Genomic DNA, 24,011 nt, shown 5'->3' with positions numbered 1-24,011 from the left:
CAGTGAGTTAATGTCGCTCCCCTGTCACTGCTGAACTCTCCCTCCCTCACCCCCCCTCCCTGTTCCCCTACTTTACTCCAACAAATCTCCTCCTTCGACCCCCTGTCTCAGTCTGCTTATGCACGAATGTAAATGCATTCGGTGTAAATAGCCTACCTTCAAGCGTACATCACCATTATGTATGAGTACAAGGCCGAGTGCACACATGCATACAACATATCAGGCTCCTCGTTGACAAAAGCCAAGCGAGCATCTTGGTGGGAAAACGTGCCACGTGCTGTCGGAGGAGCTCGGTGGACCCCCATTCCCACTCGCCAGGACATGCAATGTAGGATATTTTATTTGTTTCGCATCCTTGGATTTACGGTGCTGTCTATACTGTACAGTATATGCACCACCGTCCACCACCACCACCAGCACCACCATCCTTTCACGATGGGATGGAACCTGCAAGGCCGCGTTTTATTCTTCTGCGCCACAATTAAATACAATTGAGTGGGGGTATCTGGAATCGTAGGAAAATGATTTTGGACAGAAGGAACACCTAAATGGACAAGAACACGCCATTCCCCTTTGTGTACCGCACCATCATCTCAAATTACCTGATCTGAAGATACTGATGTTCCACGGACACGGCTCAGTTACCGATTGAAAATTAACCTGTTGCGATCTTATTTGTTTGAAAGGGTCCACTCATTTCAATCCTTGTGCTTGCTGTACATGGCTATCTATTTATTACGTACGCACAATGGCGGTGGGATTGTGGGATTTCGGTGCTTCCAAGGTGCATATCTACAAATCACAATCATCGAGGGATATCAGCTTTCTATTTTTGAACAAATCTAAATGTTTGACTGGGCTTTTTTTCTTATGACTGTTGAACTCATTCACAATGCAAAAACCAAACATGAGAATGGCACAAAATAAAATACTACACAAAAAACTAACCTTAAAACTTGCCAAAAATATGAACACGTGGTCTGCCGATCCATTCAAAATTTATTGAGCAATGGGTTGAGGGTCACGTGCTGCTAGTTGATCTCACTGCACCATGCACGTAACAGACCACGAGATGGTTGAGCCGTTGCTGGGTCATTGTACTACACATAGCCACGTCTTCATATCCGCCTTAGTGCACTGAATGACCGAGAGCTCCGCATGAACCTGCTGGTGAGACAAAGAGAAGCCTGATGGAGCAATCGTTCTACTTCCGGGAGCATTTGACAGACTTCCGGCACCATGGCTACAAGAGTACAAGTACAAATATCCTCCAGTAATCCCCAACCGATGAACCTCAGTGAGGGCCTCATCGAGAATATTGTGTGCGGTTTTTGTAACCATAACTCAGGAAGGACGCAGCTGCCATAGATAGAGAGGGATCAGCATGGAGCGACAAGAATGATTCCGGCCTTGACTAATCTAAGCCTTGAGGCCCAAAGCTTTGCTGCAGAGACATGCTCTCGGTGTGGGTTTTTAGCTTATCTGGAATTGGAATTCCAGATAAGGTATTGTCATCGTGCACCACCCGTCCATCAATCCGTCTCCTATTTTGGCTTTTCCGGCCAAACCACTGAGCCGATCTGGTTGAAATTTGGCTACAAGGTTCCGCTCCTGACTGTTAATGGGGATTGCAAAGCTCGTTCCAGTCACGTGACCGGAAATGTATCAAAACGGCAGACTTAGTAAATTCCTTCAAAAAGATTTTTCGCCAGATCCACCAGTGGATCAGTGGAGTGGTGGAGTGATCCACTGGTGGAGTGATCCACCGGTGGAGTGGCATAGAGTTTCATGCTACCAAATTTGGGTTATAACATTAGGCAAGGGTAGGGATGTTAAATAGCGGAGGCCATGCCATCACATAACTTGAAGTGTGTCAAAATGGCAGATTTAGTAAATGCCTTCAAAAATCTTCTCCAAAAGCACCAGTCAGAATGCTACCAAATTTGAATGACAACATTAGGACATGGCCCAGATAAGCTGCATGTCCAGTGGTCCAATTTTTTTTCTTTTTCTGCTGTACTTGTGCGTTATGATCTGCACCCATTTCTGTACTCAAGTTGTGTACACTGTACAGGACACTTCCCAAACGAATCACCAGATGCTTTGCATTGTCGCTCTGTTGTGATGCAAGCTCCGTTCCTCTGCTCCATGCACCCCGTGTGCCATGACGCGTGGCTTCGTTATTTTTTTGCATACAAAGTCAAGGCTCGTGGAAGAGTTAGAACACTTAATAACCAAAGTTCCACTTCCGCGTCCAATAAAATTATCATTGCCAGTGACTTGTCAAACAATAACGAAGTCATCCATGGAATCAAACCTTGTCAGCTTTATTTTTCAAATGACAACTTTACAAAAGCAAACATTCTAGCTTAAATATATAACATCTTTAACGGAAGCATGGTGATGCATTCCCCCTATGAGCATGGTAATTAGCAATGCAATGCTGGAGAACTCATAAACTGTTTCTGCATTGTATAATTATGTACACTTGTACTCATTCCCCCACCTCTTGTGTGCACTTACTGGTATAAATATCATATTTTGTGTTTTTACTTTTGTGTAGTTATATGCTCGTTATATAACAATCTAACTGCTCTAATAATTTGTCAAAATGCTGGACATGTGCAACCCCCTTTACCCCCATTCCCACCTTCCCAATTATAGGTACTACTAGCCGAAGCCTTTGCTGCAATTTAGGCAATTTCGGGATGATATTAAGCCTGAATAATTGCAGAGGATGCTCTGGTGGGATGCTATTAAATAGTGGAGACTGAGTTCCAATGCATACCTTGTATACAGCAGGGGTTCGAACTGGTGGAACACGGACACTTCGAAAAGGATGATGCAATTATCCCGCTATTTTTGCGTACGTATTAAATATATTGCCTGTAAAAGAATGTAGATCTACTTATTAGTGAAGTAAATGCGTACAAAACTAGCACAGCACTAGTAGAGCGCATAGACTCACCATGCGCGTTTATTCTGAACAAAAAATACCATCGGTAGCTGAACACGCTGCCATTATGGCATATATACCCGTATCATCGATTCAACCTATGATGTCACATAGTTTATTGGCATGGGTTATGAACAACTTTATAAATTTCATTAATCCGTCACATCAGGTCATAGATGCCTGGTGTTGGCTTAGCGGTTAGGGTGCCGACTTGGGATCCTAGGATAGATTCCTGGTCGATCGCTGAATTCACGTCCAGGGGGGTTGGTTGACTCAGCCTGTCATCCTTCTGAGGTCGGCAAATTGAGTACCAGTTCACTGGTTATTCCCTGTGTGTAACAAGAGGCGACTAACAGGGTTGGTGGCAGGAAGGGCATCCGGCCATAAAACATTGCTTCAAAAAAGGGGACCACGGTGCCCGAAATAGGCCAACCCCTGCTCTGCGGGGGAAAATGGCCTCTAAAGGTGGTTCAGATCAGATATATGAAGTTTCAGATTTTTTGGATAAAGATTTCAAATCAACCAATTATGGCTGTAATACCACTTCACCAATGACGTCGTCGTTATCACCCTATATATCCCCATGGAGAGTTGATGACATATGCAAAGTTTCAATTGTTTTTCGTTGAGCGGTATCAGAGAAAATGTCAATTTTTTTTCCTTTAATCCAATAAGGCTGCTATTCCATTTGATCTATGACGTTAGAGTTAGCAATAAAATACTCTCCATGGGGAGTCCCTTCATTGTTTAAAGTTTTGCATCGATCGAAGAAGCGGTTGCAGAAAAAAAAAAATTTTAAAAGCGAAAATTTATGGACACGGACAGACAGACACACAGACATGGGCTTTGCAATAGTCGCGCATCCTCTTCAGGTGAGACTAGTAAGGAACATACACAGGGGTATTTGAATTATGTGCAAACGATGAGGGAGGAGCGGAAGACGTTTTGATGATTTGCAATTTTCAAATTCAGTAAAGAAAAAGAACTCAAACGGAGCAAATAAAGTGAAATACCGTGAAAATAATGCATGCACGAAGAGTAAGAAGTAAAATAGAAACAAATAACCCAATAATTTTTAATGGCATATGAATTATAGCCGATGGGGTTGTCCAGGATTGCCTGGAGAGAGGTACGCACACTTTGAGCTCTCTAGCCGGGGTTTGAATTCCGACCCAGCTATAACCTGCCATCCCGGTGTTTTACAGGTAGGGTGATTCCTCAATGTGTGTGTCATCCCTCGGATGGACATTAAACTGGGCATCCCATTCCCATCTGCTAGCATTAGTTGGTGGACGTTAAAGACGGTGTCTTTCGCGAAGAGTCGGCGAGTCATCGCCGGCACCATGACCAAATTACAAAATCCTGCCCTAACTATTGCTGGGAAGGCAATGGCAAACCACCCAGTATAAGTTGTATAACAGAGTATGGTACATCACAATCAGAACACGATTTATAAATTTAAAGAGGAAGAGTACAAGGAATAAAAGGAAAACTTTCCTGAGGACTTGTCGAGCAAACAAGGACCTTTGGACAAAACTAAAATGATTGATCATTAAGAATTCAATCCTTCGGTCTCGTCTTTCTCAACAACTCGAGCCAAAGGATGACCCCAGAGTTCATCAATTCGATCCAGAGACATTCCAATCTCCACCCTGACTCAAGTTCAGCAGGAAAGGTCATGACACCATTTAATGAGACATGGAGGTCATGGGACTAATCATGATGGCGGACCAGTTGAACCGTGCGAGGGCAGTCGTCACTGTGACTCCCATCTGTGCCGTCATCAAGTAGGAGCGCCGTGGGAATCTGACCATCACTGCATCAGGGGTATCCTTTGGTGGTGTGATGACCGTGATGACCATTGAGTTGTCTATTCTAGTTGAGCTCTCCAACAAGGTCGGACCTAATTGAAAACTTGTTTTGGTGTGGTGGCAGCAATGGCGCCAGTAACATGGATCACGCTCATCTCCGGATCGCAGCATAAAAATCCAGCTGTCCTCTGCATTTAGATTCCGGTCATTAAATATTAGTTGGATTTCAAAAAGAGTACACAACTGTGAGCTGGTATTCTGGCCAAATTCCTTGCTTTGGGTTCATTTATAATGATCATGGCTTGCAGAAGGTGGAAATGTTGGGATGTGGACGATGGGACAAACGTACTTGACATGATGTAAATAATTACATGATGCATCATGTAAATAATTACAAACATGATAATAATTTACTAATTAATAAATAATAATAAATTTGCTAATAATAATAATTAATAATAATTAATTAATAATTACCGAATAATTAATTAATTAATTATTAATTAATTAATTATTAATAATAATAATTAATAATAATAAAAATTCTTGCAATGAAATATAATTTGAGAATGTTTTTGCTTGTATGTATCAAGGGACTCCGATTATTTGGGGACCTTGCTCACACCTGTTACCTTTGATCATGTAAATGAATTAAACATGATAATTCAAATAAATAATAATTACATGATCATAGGATCATGATCTTTGATCATGATTACTTTGATTTGACCGTTGCCAAACCTCCAGACAAAGAAAATGTCTCCTCCTGCAACAACCCCCACAATCATGTAATTATTTACATCATGCAATCATGTAATACGATGGGACAAACGTACATTCATGACTTTTGATCAATGCGACTTCAAATTGCTTCCTTGTGAGCCTGGCCTCCTGGGGTCCCTTGTTATTGTTTCAGCATCCCATTTACCTATTACATAGCCCCTTATGGCTATTGTGTCATTATTTTGTGAAACTGGTAAGAGTTTGATTATGACGTCATTGGAATGTTGAACAGCAAGCGGATGGAAGAGCAAGCAGTTCTTTTGAAGTTCTCTGCAATGCTTAAATGTACTTCATGTTTTATTCCCTCTCATTCATTTCTTTATTTTTAAGAGTGTGAACATGTGAAGACAGATGAGATGCCAAACATAATCAAAATACACACATGGATGAATCACTGCCTGCAAAAAACCAGGATGAAACCAGACAAGATAGCTCTGACCCTTTTAACATTTGTTGACTTGGAATCATAAACTCTGCATCGTAGCATTCCCTAGCAACCCATTATAATGTCGACAATCGTTATATTATATAACTTTTAACCGTCAAATAGATAAAGCTTATAGTTACTGTATTATGTCTGCACGTGCAATACAGCCCAGTATCCGCTTGCAGTCTGTCTGTATGTCCCACGAGAAAATCCTCAAATACAGATGAGATTGCCAAAATAATGATCAAAAACATCAAACGAAACAATCATTTTATTATCCCTGTGTTTTTGCATCATCGCCACACAGGGGTGCCACTGAAGAAGAGGGAAGAAGACACAACTAGATGAGGCTTGTTTGGACCCCCCTTGGAACATTCAGAGGAAGAGGCTAGAAGAGAACACCAAACATAATTTAATCTCTGAAAGGAATTTATGTTTTTTGGAAACAGAAAACCAGTGGCTCCACAATTCAGAGAGTATGATGCATGTTATGGTTAATTTATGATTTGCAACAGCGTTATGTAAACCTAGAAAGGCTTGAAGCATGGAAAATAAGGAAAGCATGGAAAATGACTTGTACTGCATTTATCGCCGGGTCTGGAATTGAACCCAGACCAGACATGGAATCGCGATCTCTCTAGCAGCCTATTAAACAATCTTTATTAACCTAAATTCAATCAACCTATCAAAAAAGAAAACAGGTTGGGTTAACATGTTGATAACTCAATTTGGCTCAGTTGTTAACAATGTGGGAACAGCGACAAGACTAGAACTGCACTCAGTAGAGCGCATACCTCCACCAGGCTGAACAGTTTACGTTTTGTATCCAACTGATAGGCCGGATCTGCATCGGGACCTGAACCAAAATCGAATCGGCTTCTTCTTGTCATATAACCAACTCATCCACCTAGTTTTGTCACAAGTCTTCCACAACATTTTGAAATATCCGGCTATTTATCATTTTTGGCCCCATCTCTCAATGGTAAAGAATCACTTAAACAGTCAAAAAGAACGCTCGTATGCAGATCCGGGCCTTCACCAACATCTAATATTACATCATTCTTTATACACATCCAACCTGTCCACGAAGTTTCGACCAAATCTGTCAAAACCTTTTTGAGATATCCTACGATATATAGTTTATTCGAGCCTGGTGTTGGCTTAGCGGTTAGGGTGCCGGCTTGGGATCCGAAGATCCTGGTTTTGAATCCTGGTCGATCGCTGAATTAACTCCGGGGGGGGGGGGGGGGGGTGACTCAGCCTGTCATCCTCCTGAAGTCGGCAAATTGAGTACCAGTTCACTGGTAATTCCCCATGTGTCGCAAGAAGGACTAACAGGGTTGGCGGCAGGAAGGGCATCCAGCCGTAAAACATTGCTTCAAAAAAGGGGAACACGGTGCCCAAAAAAGGCCAACCCCTGTTCTGCGGGGAAAAATGGCCTCTAAAGGTGGTTCTACTATAGATAGTTTTTGGTCCGATCACTCAATGATGATGAATCACTCGAAAACTTCAAGTATCTGGATCCAGATCTTCACCAAAATTGAATCATTTCGTCCTTGTAAAACACCCAATCTGTCCATCAAGTTTCGGCCAAATCTGACCACAACCTTTTGAGACATCCTGTTCACAATCAGACAGACAAACAAACAAACGGACAGACATGAAAACATAACCTCCGCCCACCTGAGGTGAAAGGGGTAAATATGAAAATCACTGCTTGCTTTCAACTTCGGTTTATAAGTTCCTCCCCTCAGCATTTGTCTGGCATCCCATTAGAACGTAAACAATATTTTATTTTCATAACTGTTGTCGTTGTAACTAACATTAAAATTACGGTACCAATAAACTATTGAATAAAAAGCTCATTCTGATCACTCATTCTTGATTAACTTGATTTATTTAGCTGCTTGCCAAATGCAACCACAATCCACTTCATAAAATGTTTAGAGCTTATGTATGTATATATATTGTTGCGGATTTGAGAATCCTGCACTTTGGTAATTGTTTGTAAATATCACCCTCTGTAAATAATGTAATAATTCCTTGTAAATACCTCCATTAATTGTAAAGATCAAAGGTCGTCCCCTTAGTTAGTCCATCGCACACACGTAGAAAATCATAGGACCTTCTAAATAGTTATCTCTTTATTCTATGTCAGTATAAGGCTCTGTTTTTCCACTAGTTCATTTGCATTGCATCAAATGAAACAAGATAGATCCCCTTTTCAAATTCCCCAAAGCCTCATTTCCAACTGCATTATTGCCAACTGCATTTGCCCCCATTACGGCATGGTCAGCTCGAAGAAGAAGGGCGTGGCCCGCCCCTCGTCATCATGGGCGGAGCCAGGAAGAGCCCATGCCCACCAATCGGCACTGCGGAGAGCGACCCGGTAGGCGTGCCCTCTTAACCCGCGGCTTGATCGCGGGAAAAGCAATAAAAGGGTGGCGGAGGGACTGCTTAGAGAGATGAGTGAGGGAGGACACACTGAGAAGTTCTGTGACGGGAGGCGCATTTTTCTTTTGTGGCATCTTGTGGCATTTTTCCGATTCCGGAACCATCAAGGAGGTGCGGCGAGAAGGAGAGACCTGCTGTTTCAAACGAGCTCCTGCCGCGCGCAGCTTGGATGCGCTGCCGCGAAGCAAAGCCGCCGTGGGAACCAGATTGCAGAGGGTCGGCGGCCGCTCACCTCCAGCCTTGCCGTTTGCACGGACCGGAACCGCATCCTTCCAGCCCTGTGGTCCCACCTTCTCATCCTTCCAGCCATCCACCCCTGCAATACTATCCAATCGTGTACGTGAGTTTGTCTTGTTTGTTCTGTCCTGGGTATAAGTTAAGCTTGTTTTAAGAATTGCTCTGTGTCCTTCTGCTCCTTCCATTTTCCTGTATATTACTTTTATTTCTTCTCTTCTCCTTGATTTTGGTTTGTGTAAATAATTAATAAATATCTGTTCTTCCTACCTTCGTCTTCTTCTTCATGCTCGTCCGATCGTCTTTGTGATTTCCCCCATTGAGTACCTGTGGCACGATTTGGCCAACGCTTTATGAATCGGGTTTAGTCTTTGTTAATGGCTCGAACTCCGGGTTGCTAAAAACCGCTCGGCAACTAGTCTATCTAAAACCGTGGTTCGAGCGGGAGTCTCTTCCCTGCTTCACGGTCAGGTGTTGCACTCAGGTCCTTGGGACTTTTCATTGACCAATTACCCTGGCTGCTCCCGACCAGAAGGAGCGTTGGGATTTCCAGGACTCACGTCGGTCAGTATCAGACAAGGGGCTAACCCCCCTTGGTAAGGGGAAAAGGCCGACGACTGAGATCCGTAACAATTGGTGTCGGGGAGTGAGATTTGGACCCGAAGTGCACTTAACGCACTCAAAATTTGGAGCGGCCGAAATTGTAGTAAGATCTAAATTAAATCGTGCCATGGATAATCAAGGCGACCGGATGCCGGTGGGAGTAGAAGAAGAAGAGTTAGAAGCAGCCCAGGACCACAAAGAGGTGGGAGTAATGCGGGAGGAAAACAATACGCATTGGGTAGCGGATGTTTCAGGCGCACAAGATGGCGGCCTCGCGCACGAGGTTTCAGGCGCACAAAATGGCGGCGGCTCGCACATGGCTGCGGCGGCCACACCCGCTGCACCAATGGGGGTGGTCCAAATGCAGGCCCTCATGGAGCAATTTATGGCACAAATGCAGGCGTCCCTCAACCTGCAGGGGGACAAATCAAGGGCGGAAATCAGAGAAATGAGGAATGACATGGGAAACCAAATTGGAGGAGTTGAAAACCAAATCGGGGGATTGAGAGACGGGTTAAGTAATATGGGAAATCAAATCGGGGGACTCAAAGCCAAATTTGAGGGTTTAGACTAAATTTGAAGGTTTAGACAACAAATTTGAGGGGTTAGACAACGGGATGAAAGGGGTGAAGAATGGGTTAATGGGGCTAGAAGACAAGATGGAAGGCAAATTGAGGGAAATAGGGGAGCAATCCGCCCGGGAAATTAAACAGATGGGGAATCAGATAGAGGAGGTGAAAATCGGGTTGGAAGGTAAATTGGATGCCCAAAGGAATGATTTGGAACAGATGAGGGCGGCATCTACCAAAGAGATGGGAGAGATGGGGGAGGAGATAAGGCGAGGTGTGGGCGAAGAGGTCGCGGGGGTACGCGAGGAGGTAAAGCGGGGTGAGGAGCGTATGGAGAAAGAGGTGAGAAATGGGACGGCAAAGTTACAAGGTGGCATAGAGGAGTTGACGCAGGGGGTGGGGCAGCTGACAGTGGGACAAAGGGAGTTGAAGGAACAGGTAAAAAAGAATACGGCCGTGATCGAGGGGTTGAAGGCGACCCAGAAGGAAATAAAGAAGGACGTGGCAGTCATAAAGAAGGAGGGTCAGACGGTACATGAGGGACTGACAAAGAGGTTGGACGAGGTGACAGAGGCAATGGAGACAAAAGAACGGGAAGTAAGAACGCACATAGAGACGACCAAGATGGCATTAGAGGAAGAAATTGAGGGGGCGCACCGGGAAATAAAAGAGGTGAAACAAAAATTAGAGGAAGTGGAAGAGGGGGTGAGTGAAATTAAGAAGAGATGGAGGGAGACTAAGAGGGAGATGAAGGAGGAAGTGATGGAGTATGTACAAGGTCTGTGCTCAAATCATGATGATGTGCTTACTGACCAAATAAAGAGTTTGCAGGTGGCGGAGGAGCAGCGAAGACGAGGTGCCGAGGTGAGTGGCGATATAATCGGAAATGTGTATGGTGTGAGGGGAGATTCAGTGAGCGTGGGTGTTGGTTTAGACCCGGGCGTTCGTGAGAGGCCGCTGGTGAGGTGTGCGACAGGTGCAGAGTGTGTGGAAAGAGGAGGTGTGCAAGGATGTCCGACTATGGGGAGTGCGGAAGGTATTTGTGAGCCAGGGTGTGCGGCGGTGATTGGGTGTGTGCAAGAATGCACCCCCATGAGTGGTACGGAGTATGTACCGGGCGAGAGTGCGCAAGAGGGTGCACGAGAAAGGTGTGGAACGGAGGTGTGTGTGAGGAAAAAGTGTGTGCTGAGGAGTGAGTGCGTTGCCAAGAGTGAGAGTGAATGCACGGTTGAGTGTGGTGGTAAGAGTGACACGGAGCACGAGTTGGTTGTGGCAGGTGAGAGAGAATGCACACCTGGAATGGAAGAATGCACACCTGGAATGGTTGAGCGTGTGCGGGAATGTACACCTGAGTTGGTGTTGGCGCAGGTGCGAGAGGGCACATGGAAGCGCGTTGTAGGGGAATTTGTAGCTGAGAGACTCACAGGACTCCAATGACTGGACACAGGTTTACAAAAGGTCTGGTTTATTAACTGGTTATTCACTTCATTCCATTTACCAAATAATACCGCATAATATAATGGATCAGGTTAACTCTTTTCCAATGGTCCTTCTCGTTCGGCTGATGTTCCTCTGCCACTCCCGTTGGTCAGAGCTTCTGGTAGCAAGTTCTTTCGACTCCACGTTTGCTCTCGTTTATATGGACAAACTGGACTTAATCCCCTCTCCGCTAATGCCCCGAGGTCATGCATGTACCAAGTCCTGGTATCAGCTCGCTCCCCTCCTGTTGTGAGTTCCATTTACCAAACGATAGGGGGGTGCTTCAGCCAGGGGCTGTGACCAGGTGGACAAGAGATTATCATGTTCGGGCGCATTCCTGACACTCATTTACAAACTCGTCTTTCACAGAGTTTGCATGTAAAATGTATCTGCTTCGTTACCAGGTTAATTAATAAGTTACCAGTGCCAATTAATAAGTTACACTGAGTTACACTTCCACAATTCCCTCATCTTTTTGTTTTTGTTTATATTAACCATTAATCTAAACATCAATATAAGTAAACAATCAATCACTACAAGTAAACATCATTACAAGTATAAGTAAATAATCAGTCACTTTGGTAATCAAATTCCCTTGGGCATACACCGTCATCCTGCAAGAATCACAAAACATTTCGTTGGTCATTGACTCCTTCCATATCGTTCAATCTATTGCATTTGCATCACAAATATATTTTCAAAACAACACTTCACCATCACCAAGATACAACAATTTCACTTCATTTTCAAGTTTTATAAAGCATCTGCACCATCTGGCAATAAACGTTTGCCTCCACACAAATGTTGACTTTGTTTGAAAGGAAGGGCTGATGACTTGTGTTTGAATCCTGGTATGAAACATTTTCTCCTAATGTCTTCATAGCTCCTGCACTACTTCGTGTAGGATTTCGCTGTTGTGGTAACATTTCGGAGTCATAGCTTGCCACTTTTTGCTGTAAACCATAGTAATTCCTGAACAAGGCCTTCACCCAGTTGTAGTCGACTTGCCTCCTCCCTCATTGTGAGTGGGCAGCAAGTATTGGTGTGACGTTGATTGGCCAGCAAGATGTGGAACAGGGATGCCGGATGCATCCACAATGATGTTGGGACCATGGTGTTCAGGTCATTCATGGTCCTTACCAGGAGCAACCAGCAGAATCGTGCACAGCTGTTGTGACAAGGGCACAGCCGTTTTTTTTTTGCAGCTCCATGCTGGTTCCCCGGACGTTGGTGAAGTAATAACATATGTCCCCGCATTTCACAGAGGTTGCAGGTAAAATGTCGTTGTCCTGCAACTTCTGATGTGGTGAATGTTCGAAGCCTTTGAACAAGAGTAAGTGATCGCCTTTCTTTCATATGTTGCAGTGTGATCCAGGCAAATGGTCACATAAATTTCCTTGGTGAAGGTAAGCATTCATCTCCAAGTTACACGGGAGAATGTCTTCATCATTCTTTGAGAAAGAGGGTGTATGCCACGATTAACTTCATTTTTTAGCCACAAATTTTCTTTCTCGAACTTCTTCCCAATTCCGTTAGCAATCCCTCCAAAATGTGATCTCGTCTTATCCTTATGCTCAGTCACATCTGAATCTGCTTTCCGCACACACTGAATCAGATAGGGTACATCTTACCATGAAATCAGCATAATCATGTATATCTTCCGACAGTTTCACATTCAACAATTTGTTGTTTTTCCTTAACACAAAAGTTATATTCATTTATATGCGTCACACAAATAATATTCAATCAGGTATGTATTTTATTACTAAACTAAGAATAGCATTGTATATGATTACAATCACAAACGGGAATACCTAATTCCCAACAACAATTTTTTTTTTCAAACCAACAAATTAAACATAATGTATTATTACCATAATTCCTCTCCACTTTTTCTTTTCCCTCTTTTTCCTAACAGTGTGTCACTCGTGGTGATATGAGTTCACTGATATTGTAATTGACACAACTCATAACATTGTCGTTATGCCATTATCTTAATTCTACTGTTTCATTTGCAACATCACTTGATTTTATCTTTTAATCTCAGTATTTATTCATATCATCATAACAATCTTTCTATTTTAGGTCCATATTTGTTTCTATTCTTATCAACCTCCTACGGTTTATCAATTTGTTCCAAAACACTGCAACCAAAGGTTTTAACCAAAGCTCTACCAAACTATTTCCAATTTGAACTCAACATGCTAATTAAACAACAATTCAAAGAATTAACTTCAATGGGTCAACAAAACTCATTTTATAAACAGATCTAATTTTCCCATCCAATAATTTTCCTTGCCAAATGTCATATTGCAACACTTTAATAAACCTTCGAAAAATGTCTCCCAAATCAATAAATTCCCTTTTTACTTCCCAAATACTCATCTGTAAATTACATATTCAATTACAGTTTTTTTTCCCTATTTGTTCGGCCTAAATGGCCACTGAAGTGGCTGCCAACATGCAGTACCGTTTTTATCTACCAAGCAAGTATTCGTCCACATAAGATCTCTACCAAAATGTTGTTTGTAAAAAACAAATCTGGGATTTCTGATTACATGGATGCACACTCTCAGGACATTTCAGGCTGCTTGTTAACAATCCACTACGATTAATTAATTCCTTTACCCACAATCAAATAATTAGTACAAATTGAGGATATTATCCCTATCACATTCATTTATAGATTCATTATGTTGGATCTAAATTTTCTCCCACTGCTGCAAGGAAGAACAATAGCTCTAATAAGTCTTTGTAATATCTCACTTCATTTACCCAGCATCGAAGAATTTATTTACTATCCATTCCCATCTGTTAACCAGTGACTTTGTTTGAACTCCAAAACTTAATTTGATGAATCCCATGTGTATGGTACCACTTATTGAAACCCCTACTTTTGTAGAAAATATCCAAGTAAGTGTTTTTTTTACACCCCCTTAACTGTTGCTCATCCATTTCTATGCACCCAGTGAGTACTACTGACACCAGTATGCCAATATAGGTGTGCGAGATTAACAAATATGTTGCAGGTACACGTAACAGCGCGTTCTGAGTATAAATAACGTAACAGCGCGTTCATGTCTGCCCCTTGGTTTAAGATGCACAATGCATTCCGTTTTAAAACTCACAATAGTTCCAATCAGCAAGATTTTCTTTACTATTTTCCCATATCATCTATGCCTAATACACATCCATACATGCAGCACAATTTATATGCTGATAAAATTCAAGTATATATATATATATATAAATCCATGAGCAGAGTATTCTGGGAAGTCAGTGTAAGACCTCTCCCAAATTTGGATAATTTTGTACTCCCTCATTTCCTTTTATGAAGCTCATATCCATAAATAGCTGTTATTCTCATATAAATTCTATCAAAAATGGAATCCCCAAATTACTCACAATTTTACTATTTAATTAATGGCTGCTCATAACCCAGCACATCAAATCTTTATATTCGATCTCCCTTGACAAAAGAGATAATGTTCATAATCAAATTTTATTTCTATTTTATTTTACGGATTCTCTGCATATTCAATCCCATCCACATAAAACTATCCATTTCCAGACAGGCACACTGTCGGTGTCAACAATCTTGTAAGATTGATACACAAAACAATAAAAAACACTAACATTGACACACAAAAATACACACACACATGCATTATGCGTATTTGTTTGCGTTGGAACTATTATTTACAGATCAAGATGGGTGTCAATTTTATTTCAATTTCATAAAATTTGTCCTTCAATTTTTTATAAATGCTAATACACAAATGGACCAAAAAGTTTATTCTTAGAAAACCCCTATGATGTCACATTGAAATTACCCTTTCAGTTCCCACAATAATTTATCCAAATTTGACTACACACCCATTTACATGTCAGTCGACCACTGACTTATCAATCGTGTGGAACAATAGTCCGAAATTCCCACCTGATCATCATGTGACCCTTGTCCCTTGGTTTAAAATTTGCAAAGCAATTGTTCCAACTTTGTAAATTTAAAATTGTGTGCCCAACATAAAAGATCCAATTTCGGCATTTGATCAATTAATTATCAATTTGCTTACAAGCAAAAGAAAAAAATGAATAATTCTTGCTCCGAAAACTTTTCAGACCCAAGAATCATCGACAGTTATTCATGTTTGTCCAGTAATCTAATTTGTTGAGGCCAATCGTCATTTGGGATTTGTCGCAATGAAGGCCTAATCATTGTCTGAGGTATCGGTCAGCACTGGTACCCTTGATCTTGGTTTACCCTATGAACTTGTCTTCCTTTTGGTATACGGACATCCTCTTTTCCAATGTCCCATCCGTCCACACTTGAAACACCGGTTTCTGTCGTTGTCTGATCTGTGCACCTGTGCACTTGTATTGCTGGGCTGCATCTCTACATCCCTGAGTTGCCACTGCAATCTCTCGTTATCTCCTGAAACACGAAAAAATTCTCTGTACCGTCCTTTTTGGGGAGACAACTGGAAATCTGATGGGACAACTGTCACTTTCATTCCTAATTTCGAGGGCAGTTGTGCATTTGTCTCCTCCACTGTATCCTGTATCCTTTTTATTTTAAGTTCTAGATCCGTTATCCGTTCTTGCTGTTCCCGTTGTCTGGATTCACCATCCCAAAGATGGAATGCAAGCCAGTCTACCGTTAGATTCTGTCTCTTCCTGGCTTTCAATCTTTGTTCCAATCTTTCCAATCGACTTCGCTCAAATGTACCATCTCTTGGAAACTCCTCATCATGTCCCTTTGTCCACAAATACCAATTCTCGACCTGCCTTATAGCTTCTGCACCATAACGGTCGTACATATGATGTGTACAAGTACCTTTTTGTGGAATCTCTGGTTGTCCTTGTGTATTCTTGCAGGCTCCATTTCCCATTCTGCCTTTTATCAAAGTAGCGTTGGATGTGTTGTAGTTTGTTCCTCTAAAGCTTCACTCGTACCTCCAGGAAGGGTCTCTCCACCTGTTCACACGGTGATTTCCAGAGAATCTCCCTCAGCCGTGGCTTTTGCACAATCCAATCTCACAGATCAGTATTTGCAGATGAGCCGGAGGGTCAGTATGAAATGGGTGAATCCTCAGGTGTCCGCTCTGTTGACGGGGAAATCACACAATGGTAACCGCACATATATATCTGTATATAAACTCACCACCTTGCTCAATTTTCCCAGGTTGCCTCCACATTGATAATATCTCGCAAAGATATCAAAGCTTCTTTCTTGAGACCGCATTTTCATCAATCAAACAATCAATATATTCAATTCAATTTATTCAGTTCAATTTATTCAGTTAAATTTATTCAATTAAATTCAATCAATTAGATTCAATCAATTAACAATTCAATCAATTATTCAATTTCAATTAATTCATCAATATTCATCAATAAATCAAATTAATCATTTTGGATGACTCCTTGCATAAGCCCTTTCCCCAATGATGTCAGGACAGGTCCATCCATTGACTGAGATCGAATCTCATCGGTCGTCACCTCTGGTTCGTACCTCATGTTAATTGATGAATCACCGTCCTGTCCTAGGGTCATATCTGACATATTTCCCCATTTTGCCTGGTCTCCACAAATTTTCTTTGCAACCACTAAAGGCAACTCATCCTTCATTCGTGAGACAGCCAAAATGGATGGCAGATACTAAAGTTCTTTGGGAAAAATATCTCATCATTTTTCTTTTAATAGTACCCAAAATCTCTTGGCAATATAAATTTCGTAAAACTCCTGAAATGGGACTGTCAAATTCCTTCAATCATGCTAAATTTTGAAACTCCATCGCTTGTAATACCCAATTTATCCCATAGGGCTTCAAAGTTCTTTCCCAAGTTCATGCAGCATTCTGCATTTGAACCCTATGATATCATTCATAATAATCATCATGATTTTATAGTCATGGTCCTATCATAATCATCTATTTAAAACGAACATTTCCTTTATCACCACAGCTATGTGGTATAATCAACAATAGAATAAAACTGTACATAGCAACAGGCTACCTCATGGCCACTTAGTATACCTATTGACAATAAGTCATAACAATATCGAATAATCATTGAACAATTCTAAAATCGCTTCCACTGCTCCAGCCGCAGCATTCGTCATTTTGTCTGCTCATCCACGTGACCAAAACGAAATAAAGGGAGCTCAACCATTACACAGCGCTTTTAATGGCGCATGCCATAGGACCTCAACGCAATTTCGACACGGCCAGAAAACGAGCAAATTTTGCAGGATGTTAACTGGAATTAGTCGTGAAAATATATCCAAAATACACAAAAAATACACACCCACAAAAATAAACAACAAACCCAAACAAACCCAAGGTCGACCCTCTTACACAGTAAATTACATCATTTCAGCATCGCATTGATTGCTGAAATATTCCAGGGTTTATACACACCTTAAAAGAGGTATGCGTGGTGTTGCCCCCTCCCACGTTTATTCCTCATTAAATTCCTCATTAAATTCCTTATTAAATTACTCATTAAATTACTCATTAAATTACTTATTAAATTACTCATTAAATTACTTATTAAATTGCTCATTAAATTACTTATTAAATTACTCATTAAATTACTTATTAAATTGCTCATTAAATTACTTATTAAATTACTCATTAAGTTACTCATTAAATTACTCATTAACTTACTTATTAAATTGCTCATTAAATTACTTATTAAATTACTCATTAAGTTACTCATTAAATTACTCATTAACTTAACTTACATAGTTTCAGCATTGTATTGATTGCTGAAATATTCCAGGGTTTATACACACCTTAAAAGAGGTATGCGTGGTGTTGCCCCCTCCCACGTTTATTCCAGGGTTTATACACACCTTAAAAGAGGTATGCGTGGTGTTGCCCCCTCCCACTTTTAATTACTCATTACATCGTTTCCATTTTTAAAAAACATCGCTTTTACTGCTCCAGCCGCAGCATTTGTCACTTTGTTTGCTCATCCGCATGACCAAAACGAAATAAAGGGAGCTCAACCATTACACAGCGCTTTTAATGGCGCATGCCATAGAAACTCAACGCAATTTCGACTCGGCCAGCAAACGAGCAAATTTTGCAGGATGTTAACTGGAATTAGTCGTGAAAAATATATCCAAAATACACAAAAATACACCCCCACACAAATAAACATTTATTCCGTTCAACAGAACAAACATTTCCTCTATCATGACATGCATGTCTTCATAATTATATGACCAAGAGAAAAAGTAAAATTAATTAAAAACTGCGGGCAGTGATGATCCGGGGACCATACCGCTCCATCCTGATTGGACGAGTGCGTGCTAGAGTCGTTAACAACGACAGTCCAGATCCGATTGTTCAAAATTTCAACTCAATCGATCGAAAAATGAACGCAGGGATGCATTTTAAAGGTGCAGTGGCACTAACTGAGTTGCCACGAATATGGCCACGAAATTGCCAATATGGCCATCACAAAATATTTTCCTTAATCAATTGGCTCATAGCATAACCAATCTGTAAGTATTTCATCCGAAGATGTATTTCTGAGGACTTTTAATTAAATAAGTCATTTATAAATCAACGAGTTAATTTATTAAATGATTAATCAATAAATCAATATTTTCCTTGACAGCCACATCACTTGGTCAGTGTCATGTCCAAATATCAGCTTCCTTACTCAAAAGGTGCCTGAGTTAATGTAATGTAATTACTGTAATAAGATTACTGCAATTACTGTAATGATTACTGTAATTACTGTAATTACCGGAACTGTAATTACTGTAATTACCTCAGGTAATTACTGTAATGTAATTACTGTAATTTAATAAGAAATGTAATTAATTAAATAAGTACTTCTATAATCGCTCATAATTAAATAACTCGTGAATTCTTATCCGGTTTATTTAACATTTGAGTGTCCCCAAAACGTTGGAGCAAAACGTTGCAACAACGAAAGTAAAACGTTGTAGCGACGTTGTGGAAACGTCAGCAAAACCCAACATTTGAATGTTCCCAAAACGTTGGAGCAAAACGTTGCAACAACGAAAGTGAAACGTTGTGGCGACGTTGTGGAAACGTTAGCACAACCCAACATTTGAATGTTCCCAAAACGTTGGAGCAAAACGTTGCAACAACGAAAGTAAAACGTTGCAGCGACGTTGTGGAAACGTCAGCAAAACCCAACATTTAAATGTTCACAAAACGTTGGAGCAAAACGTTGCAACAACGAAAGTGAAACGTTGTGGCGACGTTGTGGAAACGTCAGCAAAACCCAACATTTGAATGTTCCCAAAACGTTGGAGCAAAACGTTGCAACAACGAAAGTAAAACGTTGTAGCGACGTTGTGGAAACGTTAGCAAAACCCAACATTTAAATGTTCACAAAACGTTGGAGCAAAACGTTGCAACAACGAAAGTGAAACGTTGTGGTGACGTTGTGGAAACGTCAGCAAAACCCAACATTTAAATGTTCACAAAACGTTGGAGCAAAACGTTGCAACAACGAAAGTGAAACGTTGTGGATTATCCCAATGGATAATCCCAATGAATCACAATGCAATCCCATTTAAAATCCCATTGAAATCCCATATCTTGTCACCCTTTGCATTGTTGAAAGCAATTAATTCCATAACTCAATATTACCTCTATTTATATATACTAGGGCGTGCCCGCACGTACGTGCTTGCCCGTACGTGCTTGCAAAAAAAAAAACATGCGTGCAAGCAACAACAAAAACTTTGAAACCACGTGGCAGTAACGACCACAGAACCCCCCTTCTATTTACATGCAATGGTTTGGTCCATTCGCAAAGCCAAAGCGAACGACCACAGAACCCCCCCTTCTATTTACATGAAATGGTTTGGTCCATTCGCAAAGCCAAAACGAACGACCACAGAACCCCCCCTCTATTTACATGAAATGGTTTGGTCCATTCGCAGAGCCAAAGCGAACGGCTTGCGAGTATGGTGACCATACCTTGGGACCCACTTGTCCGATTAATTTCAAACCTTGACAAATTTTCCATTCCTTCCCTTCCTGATCTTTCGATGTAGGGCTGGGTTCTTTTTTTAGGATCATGTTGCATCGAGCATTATTTTCCAAAACAGTGTGAACATTAAACCACACCAAAACCTCTGACATCCCACCATTAACACCTATTGTAAGCGTGCCGAATCAGTAAGCATCACCCCTTCTATGAGCCTCGACCAGAGGGTGGTTGTTACTCACAAACACTCGTCGCTAGCTGTTCCATTGTCTGCCGATTCCCACTCTGCTGTTTTTTTGTCTCATAATCACCAAACAAGAACAGTACACATTTCCTGTAATTATCTCTCATAATCAGGATAAATTTGGAACAGCCCTTAAACTAACACCAAGCAGATCAATTTTTATATTTAGGTTGAGGTTTCACACAAACTGGCAAATTTCGTCAAAAAAAAACAACAGCACTGGTTTTGTTTCCTGGAAGCGTCCTGCAAAACGCTTTGCTTCTCGCAAAACGTCCGCCAATGGGAAGTAAAGGGAGGGAAAAAGAGCGGGAGCAAGAGACAGGGTGCCGGAATGGACATGAGGGACAATGAGGGACAGTGAGGGAGTGTTGGTATTGTTACATATTTATGTGAATGTATGTGAATTACCATTCAGGTCTTTGCTTATCCGTGTGTAGTATATTAAGTTGTTGTGTAGTTGTTGTGGTTGGAGGGTCAGGAGCCCTTCTGAGGGAGTGGCCGGAAACGGAAGTGACCGGAAACGGAAGAGGAAAAGACACGAGGAAAAAAGGACGAGTATTATTCTTCCTCGCCCCGCTCCGACAAAAGGTGGGATCGACCTTGCGCTGCGTGGAAAAGCGGCGTTCCGAAGCCTGTCTGGCGAGAGGAATTACCGGGACGTGTACCTGCCCGGTGGAGACGTCAAGTTGACGTGGGGCCGTGAATCGACCCCGCGTCTGGCATCGTTCGCGGCACCGTCCAAACAGACGCGTGCGGGTCGCACGTTGGGGCCTAACGCGCCTTGCAAGCGGCGTGGGGTTTGGCTTGCTCTACCGTATCCGCTTCGCGTGGCCACGAGGGGCTGCAGCCACGGTGCCTGGTACGATACCTGCCCGGTGGAAACACGTCCACCCGAGGTTCGTTCAACCGCCCGAGTGCGGCGACGGCGACCATCATCTTGGTCAGGAGGGGCCCAGAGACATTGTGCGGGACCGAGACCCAAAGGGTGTCGTGAGTACTCACCGGGACCCACATGTATAAGATGGCCATCTTAATCATAGGGAATTGATTGTGAATTGGGGATGATTGTGTATTGTTGATTGCTCGGGGAAAATCTCCGTGGTTGTGTCATTGAAATTGTATGGTATCATTACCATTGGAAATATATCCTTGAACATCAGTTGTTTCCTGGGTGAAATTCATATGGATTGCGTGGCGAAAGCGCATATATAATACAGCTTGCTGGCGGAGTTCCTCTCACGGTCCGGGGGTCACCGAGACCAGGTATTCACCGAGGGGACCACGTAACAGTATGCAATTTTTATCCAATCGCCATCTTTCACAGTAATTCTGGACCGGCATGAGGTGGGATTGTCTGTCATGAATTTATTTGTTGATCGAACGAGTTTTAATTTGTCTAAATCCGACCAGTCGTTTCCAAAGATATAAGCCTTTTTGTCGCAATACCATAAATTGGAATGAGGTAAAAATATATATATATAAATATAATTCCCTTTCCCGGTTCCCTGTCGCTCGCCGAGCGCCGAGCAAGTCGCTCGCTCGCCGAGCAAGTCGAGTGCTTTGAACAAGTGCAAAAAAAGAAGTACTTTATACGTGTAATGCGGCATTTGTGAACGAGTGTACCGGCCTTACACGTCCTGGAAGCAAATGGTCGCAAGGTGCACGCTTGCTCCGTTTGCTCCCAGGTCACAGCAAGACCCTTAATGACCAGCGCAAAAATACGTATTTACAGAAATCATTTAGGAAAACACGAATAAATAGAATCATTTAACACGTTTCATCCTTGTATCACCTATGGACAATCGCAAGTCCCACACAAATCCTCCATGTATATACAACATAACTATTCCCAAGTTCGTAAATCATACTGGACCAAAAACAAGACACACTCACCTTTTAAAGACTTGTTTGTGTCCAGTTGATGTCAGCGGTGCCTCCAAATTGTAGGGGAATTTGTAGCTGAGAGACTCACAGGACTCCAATGACCGGACACAGGTTTACAAAAGGTCTGGTTTATTAACTGGTTATTCACTTCATTCCATTTACCAAATAATACCGCATAATATAATGGATCAGGTTAACTCTTTTCCAATGGTCCTTCTCGTTCGGCTGATGTTCCTCTGCCACTCCCGTTGGTCAGAGCTTCTGGTAGCAAGTTCTTTCGACTCCACGTTTGCTCTCGTTTATATGGACAAACTGGACTTAATCCCCTCTCCGCTAATGCCCCGAGGTCATGCATGTACCAAGTCCTGGTATCAGCTCGCTCCCCTCCTGTTGTGAGTTCCGTTTACCAAACGATAGGGGGGTGCTTCAGCCAGGGGCTGTGACCAGGTGGACAAGAGATTATCATGTTCGGGCGCATTCCTGACACTCATTTACAAACTCGTCTTTCACAGAGTTTGCATGTAAAATGTATCTGCTTCGTTACCAGGTTAATTAATAAGTTACCAGTGCCAATTAATAAGTTACACTGAGTTACACTTCCACAGCGTGATTGGGTGTGCAAAAGAGTGCACACCCATGGTTGTCACAGAGGGTGTGACCGAGGAGTGGGCGCGAGGAGGTGTGTTGATGAAGTGTGCGAACGACGAGTGTGTGCCAAGGTGTGCGGTGGTCAGGTGTGTGACGAAGTCTGTGAGCGTAATGAGTGTACCTGGGTGGTGTGTAAGAGGTAGTACAATAACAAAGTGTATGGAGACATCTGGATGTGTGAATAAGGAACAGAACGCGTGGTGTGAGCATGCAAGTGAAGCATCGACGTTAAACGGAGCAGTGGTTAGACCGACTTTTAGCCGACGCGAGCCTTCGGTCCGTGCCGGGCATTGGGTGCTGCAAGAACCGGCGGGGGTCGTAATCACGGCGGTTTCAAAAGAACCGCCGTGCGCGAGCCGCACTGGGCCTCGCTCTGCACGGTCGCGCCCGTGCTCCGCTAAGCGGAGCGGGCGGCCCGATTCGAGGGCAGGTAGGAAGGGTCGGCGCGGCGACCCCTTGTGGTTGCGGCGTTCCGGCCGGGCGAGGTTGGGCCATCGGGCGGGAGACCGGACGGCTCCGCGCCGAGGTGGACCTTGGAATCTCGGCCCGAACAAACCTCCTCCCCTGAACCGAGTGCCGGACGGATCCAACTGCAGGAAACGAACCACCCGCGTTCATTGCTCGGCTTGGCGAAGCCGAGCTTTGAGCATGTAAAGACGCACCGAGGCTCAGAATAATGGACATTTGGTATGGATAGGGAATTGGTGATTGGCAAAAATTTATGAGCAAAAATTTGATTGGCAGTGATTGGCAAATTTTGATTTGCAGAAAATTGGATTGGCAAAATTTATAGTGAGAGATAGCCAATGTGGAGGGATGGCAAATCCACCATCCCTCCCACCCCGGGCACATGAGCAATAGCTATGGGGTTTTTGGCAGTGTGAGCTCGCTGAGGGAGGGTTTGGATAATGTATAGGGATCTAGAGAAATTACCA

The 24,011-nt window shown here is 42.5% G+C and overlaps 1 long non-coding RNA gene across 1 annotated transcript in view; it reads right to left on the bottom strand.

The window, feature by feature from the left end:
- Positions 1-954: 954 nt before the first annotated feature.
- The window catches only part of LOC137431576 (uncharacterized), a 113,092-nt gene continuing 90,035 nt past the window's right edge, over positions 955-24,011 (bottom strand). The window contains exon 3 of the long non-coding RNA XR_010985307.2: positions 955-1,164. This is a non-coding gene — a long non-coding RNA (uncharacterized LOC137431576). The remainder of the gene's footprint in view (positions 1,165-24,011) is intronic.

This window comes from Myxine glutinosa, chromosome 7, assembly GCF_964187855.1.
Source record: "Myxine glutinosa chromosome 7, kmMyxGlut1.1, whole genome shotgun sequence".
In the NCBI taxonomy this organism is placed as follows: domain Eukaryota; kingdom Metazoa; phylum Chordata; class Myxini; order Myxiniformes; family Myxinidae; genus Myxine; species Myxine glutinosa.
The sequence above is the reverse complement of the archived record's forward strand: the minus strand, read 5'-3'. Positions and strand labels throughout refer to the sequence as shown.